The sequence below is a fragment of the Rousettus aegyptiacus genome, unplaced genomic scaffold (genome assembly GCF_014176215.1).
Source record: "Rousettus aegyptiacus isolate mRouAeg1 unplaced genomic scaffold, mRouAeg1.p scaffold_m13_p_15, whole genome shotgun sequence".
Taxonomy (NCBI): domain Eukaryota; kingdom Metazoa; phylum Chordata; class Mammalia; order Chiroptera; family Pteropodidae; genus Rousettus; species Rousettus aegyptiacus.
Genome location: NW_023416290.1, coordinates 53,223,650 through 53,237,028, shown reverse-complemented (window position 1 = coordinate 53,237,028; position 13,379 = coordinate 53,223,650). Strand labels below are relative to the sequence as shown.

General features: G+C 59.2%; 1 long non-coding RNA gene across 50 annotated transcripts in view; it reads right to left on the bottom strand.

Annotated features, from left to right (window-relative positions):
• The window catches only part of LOC107506203, a 579,061-nt gene that overhangs the window by 516,023 nt on the left and 49,659 nt on the right, over positions 1–13,379 (bottom strand). For 49 of the 50 annotated variants that reach the window (XR_004954759.1, XR_004954761.1, XR_004954740.1 and 46 more), the window contains one exon: positions 5,835–6,192. This is a non-coding gene — a long non-coding RNA (uncharacterized LOC107506203). Of the gene's footprint in view, positions 1–5,834; positions 6,193–7,165; positions 7,278–13,379 lie in introns of those variants that run through there. The other variant, XR_004954746.1, reaches the window with a different exon arrangement.

Here is a 13,379-nt window from a genome sequence, read left to right as displayed (position 1 = left end):
TGCTCAGCGGCAGAATTCAGCTCATAGGGAGGGTGACAAGGAGGTGGGGCTTTCAGTGCCGAAACCAGGAAAGCCCCAAAACTGTCAGGACAAACTGGTGGCCCTCCCCGTGGAAGCTGTTGTTACTACAAAGGTTACGGTGTATGTGGGGGGGGACCCCTCAGCGGGGGGTTATGGGACTTTTTCAAACACTCCACCCATTTCTGTACATTCTAAATTTCCTCCAGAGACCCTGTATTAGCTTTATTGTCACAGAAAACTGGACGGGGGGAGGAGGGGAACAGGCCATTTCGTAGTAGACGCAATTATTTTCCCATTACCGAACCTGAATTTTCCATTTCTAATCATATTTTCAAAAAGAAAAAAAAAAAAAACTCCGAAAGTTGTGTGCGATGGTCTCTCGATCTCTTGCTCCTGCCGGCTTTCCCACAGCACTGATCGTCAGTCCAGCAACTTCCTCTCCGGGCCGTCTACAAAGGGCCCTGCGGGTTTTGTGGGGAACCCTGTTCCTGGCTCGACCGGCTCCCGCAGTGACTCTCTGGCCAGGTGCCGCGGTGGCCTCGCTCCCTCTGCACCCTGACGGGTCCTGCCCTGGGTGCCCGCCTCACCTCCCTCCGGAATGCAGCCCACTCAGGCATGTAAGGAGCTGGTACCGGTCCCCGGCCCCGCTCGCCCAGCCCAGGGACACGACGTCACAGCCCCTGCCGTCGAGTTCGCAGGCGCGCAAGGGGCACTGCGTGTTAACGGAGCGGCAGGGTGGCGACCCCCCGCCAGTCTGCAGGTGCGCCTTCCCTGTGGCCCGGGGACAGCCGTCCGCACCCCTGGGGGCGTGTGCCAGGAAGCCCATGCCAGCCCTGCCGACACCAGCAGAAACCTGGAAACAGCCCCAAATCCACCGCGAGGGACAGGAAGACCACACACGGCGGCGACGGCGCTTAGGCAGAACCCAGAGTGGAAAGAGCGAACCGCCCGGACCGCACGCCTGCGTCAGGTGGGAATCTCAGGACACACAGAAACGCGCTACGTGTGGCCTCCGGATAGGCTTCCGATGAGAGTGGAAGGACGCGACCTGCGCGGCCCAAGGTCGGGGAGCGGCGGCACTTCCGCGAAAGCGAGGAAGCGAGGAAACGCAGCGGCAGAGCTCGGCCCACGGCCGGCCGCGTCTCTTCTTTGAAAATGTCTCCAGAAGCATCGGTGGGAAGCAAACGCCACATCCTTTACTGCACTTGCTAATCCTGGGGATGGGAATGAGGGGTGAACGACCCTTCTGGCTTCTGGGTTTGCGTCCCTGATCCGAACAATTTACATCATGCAAAGAAACGGCCCTCAGAGCTCCCGAGCAGATTCCAGGGCCCGCAGAGTCACTCCGAAGGACGGCGGGGCACAGCAGGGGGCGGAGGCTGGCCGCACTCGCGGGCTGCCCCGCGCTCCGCCGCTGTCCCGGGGCAGGGCTGCCTGCGTCCCGCACACGCCTCGCAGTCCACGGCTGCCTGGCCTGCGCCCGAGGACCGTGCTGGACCCCGTCACCGCGGCCACCTCTGCGCTGCCTCCCCGGGGAAGGAGCCTCAGCCTTCCCACCGGGCTCTGTGGAACATGACACAGCCCCACAGAGCTCTGTCCAGCTCCCGGGCACGTTCCCAGAGGTGACTCATCTGGTCCTCTCCACAAGAGCATGAGGGGCACAAGGCAAGGGCCGCCGCCTCATGGAAAGATAAGCTGGATGGAGCCTCAGAGGAGTCCCAAGAATTGCCCGAGCTGACTCAACAATAGGAACACGGGAGAGTCACCAAAGCAATCTGACTAGCAAATCTGACTTAGATTCGGAAATTACTCTGTATCAAGTTCAGAGGCAGGAACCAGCCACAGGCTAGGTTTCCCATCCCGGGTTGTCTAACTGTCCCAATAATCCGCTTCTTAGGGGAGGAAACAAGAGCCCAGAGAAGCCAAGCATCCTCCCTAAGGTCACACAGCCAGGAGGGCCCGGAACGCACACGGCCCTGAATTTTCTAACATATGCCTCAACGACCTCTGTGGAGCGTTTCCCCATCAGGAAAGTTCGCTTCGTGAAGCACATGAGCATCCTTGGGTCCCCTGGACGCGCAATTAGGAGCCTCCAGGGCCCCGGGAGAGCTAAAGGCTGGGAGTTGGTCCCGGCCGGTGTGTGTTTATTTACGTCGTCGCCTTCCACTACGCCCGCCAGAACCTCTGGGTGACTCAGAGACCTCGCCACCAGCAGCTGCTCTTCGCTGGAGCCAGATAAGCCTCCCCAGGGGAGGGGAGGGCCGGGGCAGTTCCTGGTAATCGGTGGAGCTGAAACCCTCTCCCCAGAACCCCCACCCCATCTGACGGGCGGCAGAGATGGTGGCGGACAGATAGGTGGGAGGGGAAGACCCCCTCCCCCAGCAACTGCCCTGCGAAACGACTTGGAGAAAACAAAGAAAGCGGACAAAGCCTGCCTACCCCATCCTGGGAACTAACCCACTTCCCACGGGTGGACGGGTGAGAGAGCACCCAGGGCTCCCAGGATGCACAGCACGCACCTCGCGTGGGCCCTGGACTCCAAGCCCTTCCTGCGAAGGGCCTAGGAGTCTGAAAATGAAGACCATATCTTCAAACCATATTGGGCCCCCAAAAGCTCTTCTCTTTACCCGACCCCACGAGCCCTAAGAGAATAGCCTCCTGGGTCCTAGGGTCAGAATAATGAAAAACGGTTTCTGTTTTTGTTCAAGGCAACCACATTTTCTTCTGGAGGTCTCGGAGCCCCTGACTCCACCCCTCCTTTGGACACCTGAGAATCACCCCCCAACTTGTTCCGATATGCCCCCTTCTCCCAACAGGCCTGCCTTGCCTGCGGGGTGGTCCCCAATGCCTCTCAGGTTAACTGGACACCGCGGGAAAGAGGCACGAACTCCCCCAGCGGGGCGCGGGCTTCCAGGGGCCAAGGCGATGCCGGCCCTGTGCCCCCTGCCCAGAGAGTTCACATGCAGCCCACACGCAAACTCGCTCAGGGATGGCAGCGGGGCTGGAGGAGGGGTAGGGGGTCAAGCAGAGACCCTGCTGGGATCTGCCCTCACGCAGGAGGAGGGGGCTGCAATCCTCACCCACAGGCTCCAGCTGGAAAAGCCAGGACTCTGCCTCCTGGGATGAGGGAGGGACGAGGCCAGCAGCCACCAGCAGCCCCCGGCTCCCCGTGGGGAGGTATGAACATGAGAGACCAAACACTAGCTGGCCGCACGGAGGCAAGAACAGTGTCACGGACCCGACTTCGTAAATGAGGAAAGTGCAGCTCGGAGAGGCTTAGGAACCGCAGCAAGGTCACACGGCCGTGAAACAGCAAGGCTTCCAGCAAGGTTGCATTTTGCTCCCCCAGAGGCACCTGGGCCCCCCAGGGTCTGCACAGGGTCACGGTGAGAGAAGTCCTGTGACTCACTCTCCAGGCCAAGTCCAGAGACCACGGGTTCTCACTGAATAGCATGGGGCTGCTTCATGGCTGGGGCGTACGAGTGCCTGGGACGTGCCTGGCCAACCTTCCCACCCGGCGAGGTGCGTGCGCCCCGCCTCCTGCATCGGAGGAAGCCGAGGTTCACAGAGATCCAGCTCGCCAAGCGCACCTGAGAGAGCGTGGAGAAGCCGGCGTGCGCACTGCGAGGCGTCCGCTTCGCCCACCCTCCTCCTGCCCAGCCCGAGGTCCCCAGAGTGCGTGTGACAGCACTCCTACGAGAAGTGTCTCACGTGTCCCGGCTTAGGAGAGACCCTGGGCGGTCCCCTGCCAATGCGGGTTCAAAGGCCCAGACAAGGAAGGAGATCTACCCAGGGTCCCACGGCCACTGGGGGGCCAGGCGGGGAGGAGACGTCGCATCCCTCGGCTCCAAGTGGTGGGGCCCAGCAGCCTCAGGATCAGAAAGAACTGTGTTCCAGTCCCGTCTGCGTGTCCTGGGGAGACCGGCTTTGCCTCTCTGTGCTCGTCACTTCAATGCCAGAAAGAGGACCATGGTAACAGTGCCTGCCGCACAGGTCCGCTCTGGGCTTGGCATGAGACCTGCAGAGACCTGCTCAACAAACAGAGGCTGCTCCTCCATCACTGCCCACAGGGGCAGGTGCGCAGAGCGACCGGACGGGAGGGGAAGCGGCCGGCCCAGTTCCCGCCGTGACCACTCCGTGCGTCCTGCTGCCCAAGCCCACGCGCGCACTCCTGGGAGGAGAGGAGCTAACCGGGACCCCCACGATGGGCTGTGCCAGGGAGAAAGACCGGGGTTTTCAACTCTAAATGGGCACACCGCTGCCGGCCTCATGGGACTGCTGGGCTGCTTACCTCAGGCAGATGCTCAAGGAAAACCACTAAGAGTCACCATCTGATCCGGTCAACAGTGATGCAATAAATAAGGTTCCTACTGTGTGTCTAGCCTGTGAGCAAGATAAACACGATTCCTGAGCTCAGAGGGATCGCTTTTTAGTGTGGGAGAAAAGACGAGAAATCAAACGCCTTGCATGGATGAGGACAAAGTTACAAGGCATCCGGGAGCCGGGAGCCAGGGCAGTGGAATAACCACAGGGCCGCTACTTCCGCCAGGGGTCAGGGGAAGGCTCTCTGACAGGTACCACAGGACGTAAACGAAACTTGAGATCCAATCGAAATTGAACTCCAGACCCCAGCCCGAGTGCCAAGTGGCCCCAGGTGACCTGGGCACTCACATCCTGGCCGTGCGAGCTGCCACGCTCCACCGGGTACCCCAATGCTAAGGCCGCATTCCACAGAGCCACCAACCTCCTAGCAGCCACGTCCGGCGGTAGGGATGAGGGTGGGGTGCAGTCCAGGCACCTGTCAGCTGAAGAGGCGCCACAGGCCCTCGCTGCCAAGTCCGCTGCTCCCCCGCTCGTGCTAATGCAAGCTCCTCGCCCTCGCTCGCTGCTGACCTGCCACTCAGCTTGCCCATGGGCTCCAGGCACTGTGACCTCTGATCAACTGTCCATGCCAACTGGCAGTGCCCAGTTCAAAGTCCGGCACGGCCCACCTGGCTCTTCCCAGAAAGAATTTCAAGGCCCAAGCGACACCCACCCTCCCCAGGCGCCTTCTCCCAACCGGCAGAGAGCCCGCCCACGTGCCAAGTGACTGCTGCGTGCCAGGCACGATGCTGGCTCTCAGCACTTCGGCCTCTGTGTTGTGATCTTTGACACAAATCTTGTGAAATATGGCATTACTTCACCCTGATTGAAGAGAGAAGGGCACAGAATCCAGCAGTCGCTTGCTCAGGTCACACAGTAGGTACGGGTTAGAGATTCAAACCTAAACGCAAGTCCTTCGGGGTCCTCAGGCCCTCTGCTGACGCTCAGCTCTGTTTCTGGCTGTCAGCACGGAGCCAAGAAACTGCCTCCCCTCACCATCTGATGCTACCTTCTCTATTCCCTCTCCAATGTATGAATTTCTGAATGATCAGGTAACAGGACACACTGTGAGCCAGGCTCTGCGTTATGTCTTAGAGACCCGGAGCCACGCAGAAGAGGTCATGGCCTCCAAGGCACTTACGGTCTGCTGGATGGGGACAGACACAAGGACCAGGAAAATCAGCAGAGGGGGACAGGTATGGCAACGCACGTCAGCAGAGGAAACAGCGGCGGCTCCCAGGAGGCACCTTTACATTCCCGCCCACTCCTCTCAGCACCTGCACCGAGCCGGACACACAGAGGACGCTCCCTAAATGCCAGCTCCTTCCGACAGCCGGTCACATCAACTGACCTCGCTCTCGCCAGCTAAGCCAGAGTCACCTGACATGCAGGTGAGTGCCCAACAGAGCAGGCATGAGATGTGTGTACATGAGACGTGAGATGGGACTTACGATTCCTACGGAGCTCCCGTGGGGAGCCGGAGAGACCCCCACGTCACCGTCAAGATCAGCACAGAGGGCTCAGCCCTCACAGGAAGCTGTGGTCCTCCATCCCCTGTGGGCGTCCAGGCTGCCAGAATTCATGTGTCGCTTGGCCAAGGCCTTCCTTAGGAACACCTACAGCATCCAGAAGCATGCCAGGTGTGTGTAATTCCAGAGACTGCTTCCACCAGCATTATTCTCCGGGTGACTGAACATGGTTGTAAATCCCCACAGCTCAGACAATCCTCGAATGGAGTTCCATGCAGCTGACAGGTGCCGCCTTCGTGAGGGACATCTTTTTGATTCTTTTCTGGTTAAAAGATCAGGCCTGGAAACAGGGAGAAGAAAAATCAATCTTCTTACAATCAGGAGAGTCAGTTATTCTTTCTTTATATTTGTCCCTAACATACTTAGAGGAGAACTCTCTAAAAATGATGCCTGATAGCACAGGGGGGCCTGGCATACGGCCCTGGACTCCCCTACAGGACTGAGAGGTCCTGGCCATGAGCTGAGGGAGTTTCGGGTCAGCTAGTAGGAAGTAGATCTTTGTTTTGTTTCTTTTTCAAGACAGCCGCAAAGCCTTGGCGTGACTCCAGGCCTTGTCCTGAGAGGTCCGTGAGGGCAGGCCTGGGCCTGGGCCCCTCTAATTCATTCACTCGGCAACGGCTGAGTGCCCGCTGGGTACCCAGTCCTGTTCTCGCTCTCCAGGACGACCTCTGCCTCTCCGACCCAGTACCTTTAAACTATCAGAGCCAAAACAGAAGCACAAACGGATCCCCCGGACACCGGGCTGGAGGCTCACAGCCACCGGCCACCCACCGGTAACAGTGACCGCCCTTGACAGAGTGCTTAGAACGCGCCCTTCCAAAAGCTCTGCCACCATGGAGATACAAACCCCTAACCGCACTGGGACCCCCGCCCCGATTTTCCAGAGGAGGGAACCGGGGCGCAGCCAACCCCTTTGCTCCAAACTGGTAAGCGTGGAGCCCGAACCTGAGGTCAGTCTGTCCCCCAAATCTGCACCCCGACCCGTCACTCTGCGTTATGCGTGAGGGAGGCCTGCCCCAAACCTCTGACCTGAAACTGAGCAGGTGGCCGGGCCCGGTTACGAGCCTGAGGAGCCGTCACTTCACCGTCAGATGGAGGCCTCCCGGAAGCCAAGGGCCTCCCATCCAGACCCCCCACACTCGCCCCCTACCCCCCAGCCGGCCCGGGGGCATCGCACCCGAATGTCAGGGCCGGAGCCGGGTCAGCGAGAGAGGCAGCGGGGAGAAAAGGGGCACAGTCTGTTAGATACTTACTGAGGCCCCCAGGCAAGTCTGAGGTCAAGTTTGTTTTGTTGGGGTCCGGTACATTAAAGCTCTGTCACCTGGGGAGGAGGTGCTGCATGCTCTGCTGGGGATTAGGTGGTCCCGACAGGGGAAGGGGGGGAGGGGGGGCGCAGGGCAGCCCTGAGGCTCAGGTGACAAGGCGGCTCGCCCCCGCTGGCAGTCTCTCTCTCTCTCTCTCTCTCTCTCTCTCTCTCTCTCTCTCTCTCTCTCTCTTTTCCCTGCCTCCTGGGCTGCCAGGCCCAACTATGTCATCTCCTCCTTGACGCCCCCATACCAGTCATTTCCAACAGCGGACCCCCTTGTAGTGGATATGTTGAAGAAAAACGAAAAACAGGATGCCTGTGTTTCCTACCCAACGCCGAGACGGCATCTTTGTATACCAAACTCCCCTAAATACGGGATGCGCCGGGGGATGCTCTGCTGACACTTAAGGTACCTGGGGCTGGCACAGGCTGGCGAATGGGGCACGAGGCGCGGAGACGGAAAGCCAGGTCAGGAAGTCCCTGGCACCTGCATGAGAGAGAGAGACACACACGCAGCTTGCAGTGGAAACCACGAAGAGCATCTCCTCGGACGTGCCGGGCCGTGCCGGCCCTGCCTCTGCTTCGCGGTCCCCCTGACTCTGTGTGCGCGAGCGAGCGAGCATCCTCTCTCTTTCCTTCCCTTGCAGCGGCCTCAGTCCCGCTGTTCATTTTAGCAGGAGCGAGAGTCAGCAGGTGTGGACTGCGGCACGTCTGGACGGGAGCCACGGGCGGCGGTGGGAGCTGCGGGGACCATGCGCAGGGCGCAGGGCGGAGGGAAGGATGGAGCGGCCAAGGCTCCCGCGACCCGGGGCGGCCTCGCTTTCTCTTTCTCTCACGTGTGTGGCGTAAGACTGTGCTCCGCGTCGATGCCACACCAGGGGAGTTGACGCGCATCTTCCTCCTGACGGAGGGAGCGGCGGCGGCTTCTCTGGCCGTGCCACCCCGGGCGCTGCGGCCTGCCCCCTCCTCCCCCCAGGGGAGATAAATCAAAGAGACGTGTGCGCAGGGGCAGCGGCGGCTGCCCTGCTGCCGACGGACTCTATTTTTGCTTCATTTCAGTTTCTCCTCAGCGGGTGCTGGGGTGACACGGGTCAGCTGCTTCGGAATTCCCCAGCCTCCCAGCACATGCGCCCCGGATTCTCGTTGCGGGGCGGCGGGGGGGGGGGGGAGCGGGGAGCGAGGTGGGGCTCGGGGGCCAAATAAGTCAGCAGGTGAATCCCAAGAATGAAGTCAGCCACTGGCCACGAGCCTATCCCTTAAGCTCTTTGAAAGCGCTTCCTCGTCTGTTTAATACAAACAAGGAATCGGAAGCCACGTCCTCTGGCGCTCATCCGTGGACGAGAGACTGCACAGGACGTGCCGGGCACAGATCCCCGCCCACGGTGGCCTCAGATGCCACTCAGAGTGGCGGCATCCACCCCCGTCGCAGCCCTGACCAGCCAGAGTTTTGCGAGTCTCACCAGGCCAGCTCGGGAGATGCACACCGAACCCAGTCCCATTCACTAATGTCAGCGAGGGCTGGATGAGCCTCTGCACGGCGCCAGACACCGTGGGCTTCACAGGAGGTGACAAGGGGGCCCAAGTGAGCCCTCCCACGGCCTGGCCCCTTCACCTGCATATGTAATGGAGCCCTGTCCTAGCTCCGCTAGGTGCACCGATGACAGCCATCCTTTAAACATACTGACATTCGGGTTCGGCCAGGCTCCGAAGCCCCACACGGCACTTGAGAACTCAGCAGATGCTCAGTAAATGCGGGCTGGACTAGCGAGTGCTTCATCACAGCTGCACGCTGGGTGCTCGCGATGCTAGGAGCTGGAAATCACATCGACCTGGACCCCCGCCTTCAGGGGGCTTTCGGGCTACAGCACGAGAACCAGGAAAGCAAACATGCAGACGATGCCCGTCCATGCTCGGGGGCATGGCTGATGTGCAGGTTGCCATGGCAGCTGGCAGATGCTGGGGCGGAGGAGAGGCCGGACCACACCGAACGTGAGCGCTCCCGACACGTCAGAGCACAAGGAACGGTGGAAATGATCTGGTTCAATTTCCTCACCAACAGCGGAGAAACGAGGCCCAGCGAGGCAGGGTGACTCACCCGAGGCTGCCCCGCTAAGGCCCGCGGGCCGCAGAAGGAGAGGCCAGTCTTGAGTGAGAAGGTGGCCCGCACACACGACGCCTGGGAGAGCAGGTGATGACCACACCTCCCGTTTGCTCACTCCAAGAGCGCTGGTGGTAGGAACACGGAAGCTCGGCGAGCGGGAAGCATGAACTAACTCATTTCGAATGAGAGCTCTGGAGCACAGCACTGTGTGCCCAAAGCCAGGCGGGCGGGCAGGCACGGGGCCGAGACAAGAGCCCAGGCACTCAGCCTCCACAGCCTCAACCACTAGACTACGCTGTCCTGCCCTGGGAGCGTTACGTGGTGAGAAAGACTGAGGGCAGACCGACAGGATAAGAAGGTTCTGGAAGCCAGAGACGGGGAGGGAAGAAGCTCGATTGCTGGAAAAGGGAAGGAACAGACTCTCGAGGCACCGCCAGTCCCTGACCAGAACCGCCCCAACCCGCCGACCTGTCCGTGGGCCCCGAGTCCCACGCTTTGTCCTGCAGTAAATCCCTCGTGTTGCCCACGACACGCCTCTTCAGGTGGCTTCTGGTCAGAATGAGAAGAGTGTCCGGCAGTGGCCTGGAATCGTGATATCACTTCCACCAGGCTCAGAGCTGACGTGACCGGAGCGTGGAGGTGGGTCTCCCCCAAACCAACCCTGACTGCTTCTCCCCACCTGCAGGCGACAAATGCTCCTGGAGAAACCGGGAGCAGCGTCCAGGTAGAACATGGGCACTTCTCATGAACTGTCCTTCAGACGCACCAGGACTGAGGCCCAGACAGTCACAGCAGCACAGCTGCCCTTGTAACAGCTCCCCGGGGTGACCGCGCAAGAGCCTTCTTTTTCATTAGCTAGACCTGACCTGTTATGAATAGCAACAGCAATTTCGAGAGAAAGAAGCAGACGAATAGACTCAATGTTGGGGGGGAGGTGTGCAGGGAGAGAGGGAGGGAAGGAGGGAGGGATGGACAGATTCCATGCTAAGTGACCACTGGTACCGTATAGACAGACTGGAATAATTTTAGCTTCGACGCTTAACTAAAGAGCTGTAAAACCTTGAGCTGCAATTCTTTGAGTCTATACACAAGTCTGCGAAATGAGGTCCTGCCTTGCACAGGGCAGGCGCAGATTAGAGAAAACCTACATAAGCCCTTTCACACAGTAGGTCCTCCACAAAAGTGACCCTTCCGAGTAATCAGCTCACCTGCACTCCTTTACAGCCTAAAGGTAGGCGATTAAAATACTGAAATGAGTTGTGAACAATGTCCTTCTACAAATGACAAATCTTAAGTTTGTGGGGTTTTTTTCAGTTCCTTTTGTTTGCCTTTGCCCACAAAATCCTCCGGGTAAAGGTCAGCAAAGATTCAAACGTCAGTCAGATCCCCATGACAAAGGGGGCAAAGTGCCATGGAACGGAGCCATCACGCAATGACTCAAGTCGAGACAGCTCTCCACGGGACAGTGGGACTTAGCCTGAAAGACTCAACAGAGAAGTTCTGGGGTGCATCTGTTCCCCCAGGAAAGCAACTTTGAGGGAGACTTAGGACCCGCACAGGAGCCATGCCTGCAAAGAGCTTCAAATCTCATTAAAGAAACGGGGCCATATGAAATAATCCACGTGAGGACCAGGCCAGCCAGCTGTAGTGGACACACTCCGGGGCCTCGGGGAGCTCCCTACGGAGTTGGGGCGGTTTTCACGGCCAGGTCACGGGGCCCCTGAGGGGTATGAAAGTTGGAAAGAGAAAAAAAAGTGCTCACAGTCGGAGTAGGGGGCTGATACTCAAAATACGGAGAAAAACAAGAAATAAGAGCATCTACTCATCACCTATCGCAGAAGAGGCCCCTTCTAATTTCCCCCATTTAATCCTCATTAAAGCTCACAACCCCAGAGACAGGTCTCTTATCCCAAAACCACAGCAACGGCAGCATGGGAAAGGTAGGCGCCTTGCCCGAGGTTACACAGGTAGCCAGGGGTGGACTTGGACCCAGGCCCAACAGACCGCGAGTCTTCTCCAGGTCCGTCGTGTTGCCCAGACCCCTGCCTCACTGTGGGACCTGGGTCATCACGCCCTCAGCACCCCGAGCTCCCGCTCTCTCGGGGGCCGGACAGTTGGCCTCGACCGGGCGGCCCTGCTGCGGCTGCCGCTCCCACATCCCACAGCCCCGCGATGCCCATAATCACTGCCTTTGTTCCAAGTCCTCTTTAGAACCTGGATCAGCCCGGCTTCCGAGGAGGCCACGCTCCCGACTCTGGAATGTACTCCTGACTTTCACGGAAGCGGGTCTCCGCTTCGCGTCACACAGGCACATCTCACTGAGTGCACTCTGGCAGCGTCTACACTGCCCACAGGGCCCTGGGCGAATGCCAGCGGAGGGAAAGGTGAGAGGGCAGGACCCAGCAGGCAGGCGCAGAGTCAGCCCTGCCGGGGAGGCAAGGAGTCGCCGAGCACTCCCGGCAAGCGCCCCAGAGGAGCCGGGCTGCTCAGGCTCTCCTCCCCGCTGGCCGACCCCCCTCCTCCCCCTGTGCTCAGAGGCAGACCCCACGTATGCCCCGTCCCGCCGGCCTAGGAGGAGTCAGGAGACGGAAGGAATGCATGGGCAACACAAGCCTTATCTAGGGAGAGAAAAGGGAGAAAGGGGGAAAATTAAAAAGCAGAAATTTGAACTCATTCAAAACATGTCAGAACAGCAATCCAGAAAAGAACTCTGACTTGGGGAACTTAAGTCCACGGAGCGCTATGGGAACTTGGCGATCTCTCTCTCTCTCTCTCTCTCTCTATCTCTCTCTCTCTCTCTCTCTCTCTCTCTCTCATTCTCACTGCCATTCGGGCGTGTGTGTATAAATCACAGGTACCAAGGGCCTTCACGGTACATGCAAGTTACAGTGCAAGGTCCACGGAAGCTGCTCTGTGCCAGTGGGCCTCACGCCTCAGCACGCCCAAGGGTCACCTAAGGGCTTGTTACGATCCAGTTCCCAGAGGCCTGGGAACAGGTCCCGGGTGACAGTGATGCGGAGATGTGTCGAACTCTATCCATCTTTCAAAGGAGTCAAGGATGAGAAAGTGTTGCCCTTCGGTTAATTCGAGGTGCCAGGTACACTCAGGCAGAGCTCCGTGGGCAGGTAAACGAGTGGGAAGAAAGCGAGGTAGGCGTCAGAGCATCTTGGAGAGTCTGCAGGGAACCCAGACTTGCTCTAGCGCCCTTGGGAGGACACTCCGGAGGCCGGAGGCAGGCCCGGGCTTCAGGGAACCACACGGGCTCCACGTCCCCACCTAACCTGGGCAGGAGAGCCAGAGCCGGCCAACACCGGCAAGCAGAGCGGGGCCGGGGAGGCGGCGGCCGCCAGCACCACGTCGGAGAAGGGACTGGCCTCTCCCGGGCGCTTGCCTCCCGTGCGTGCGGAGTTCCCGGATCAGAAGCCAGGGGCCGGAGTGGGGACAAAAAAGAAGTATCGAGCCCACGCAGAACAGGCGACGGCCCTGGACATAATTTCATTAAAGGTCTCGCACAGCGGCCCTTGGGGGTGGCAGGACTCTTCCCTCACGTGAGACCTTTATGAACTGGAGTCGTCAAGCGAGGGTTCCCGGCCAGGGTTTTCTGGCTCCTTCCGTCAACGTTCTCTACCGAAGGACAGGGATGACAGGGTACGAAAAGGTCACTTCCGACTTGTTCCATGTCTATGGTGGCGGGGGTTATTTTTCAACAAGCACATATTTTTTAACGCGATCCGGAAAAAAATACAGATGTTTTGTCCGGGTTTGTTTTTGAATCGGCTCCTGGCACTAGAATTTACACGTATTCTCTCGCGCTTAGAACCGGCCCTGGCTAAAGGTTCAAAAACACCAAGGACATATATATACCCTGGTAGTTTCTTTTCAGAACAGCTGTTCTGCCCATGCTGAGGGCCAGTCACACGCTGTCCCTGATTCTAATGAACACTTGCCTAGGGACAGAAAAAGCTCAGGGACCCTGGGCACCACGAGTCTAGCATACCGGCCCCCGCAACGAGACTTGCGAACAGGCCCAGTCGGCACTGTAGACGTCGCACAAACCCAG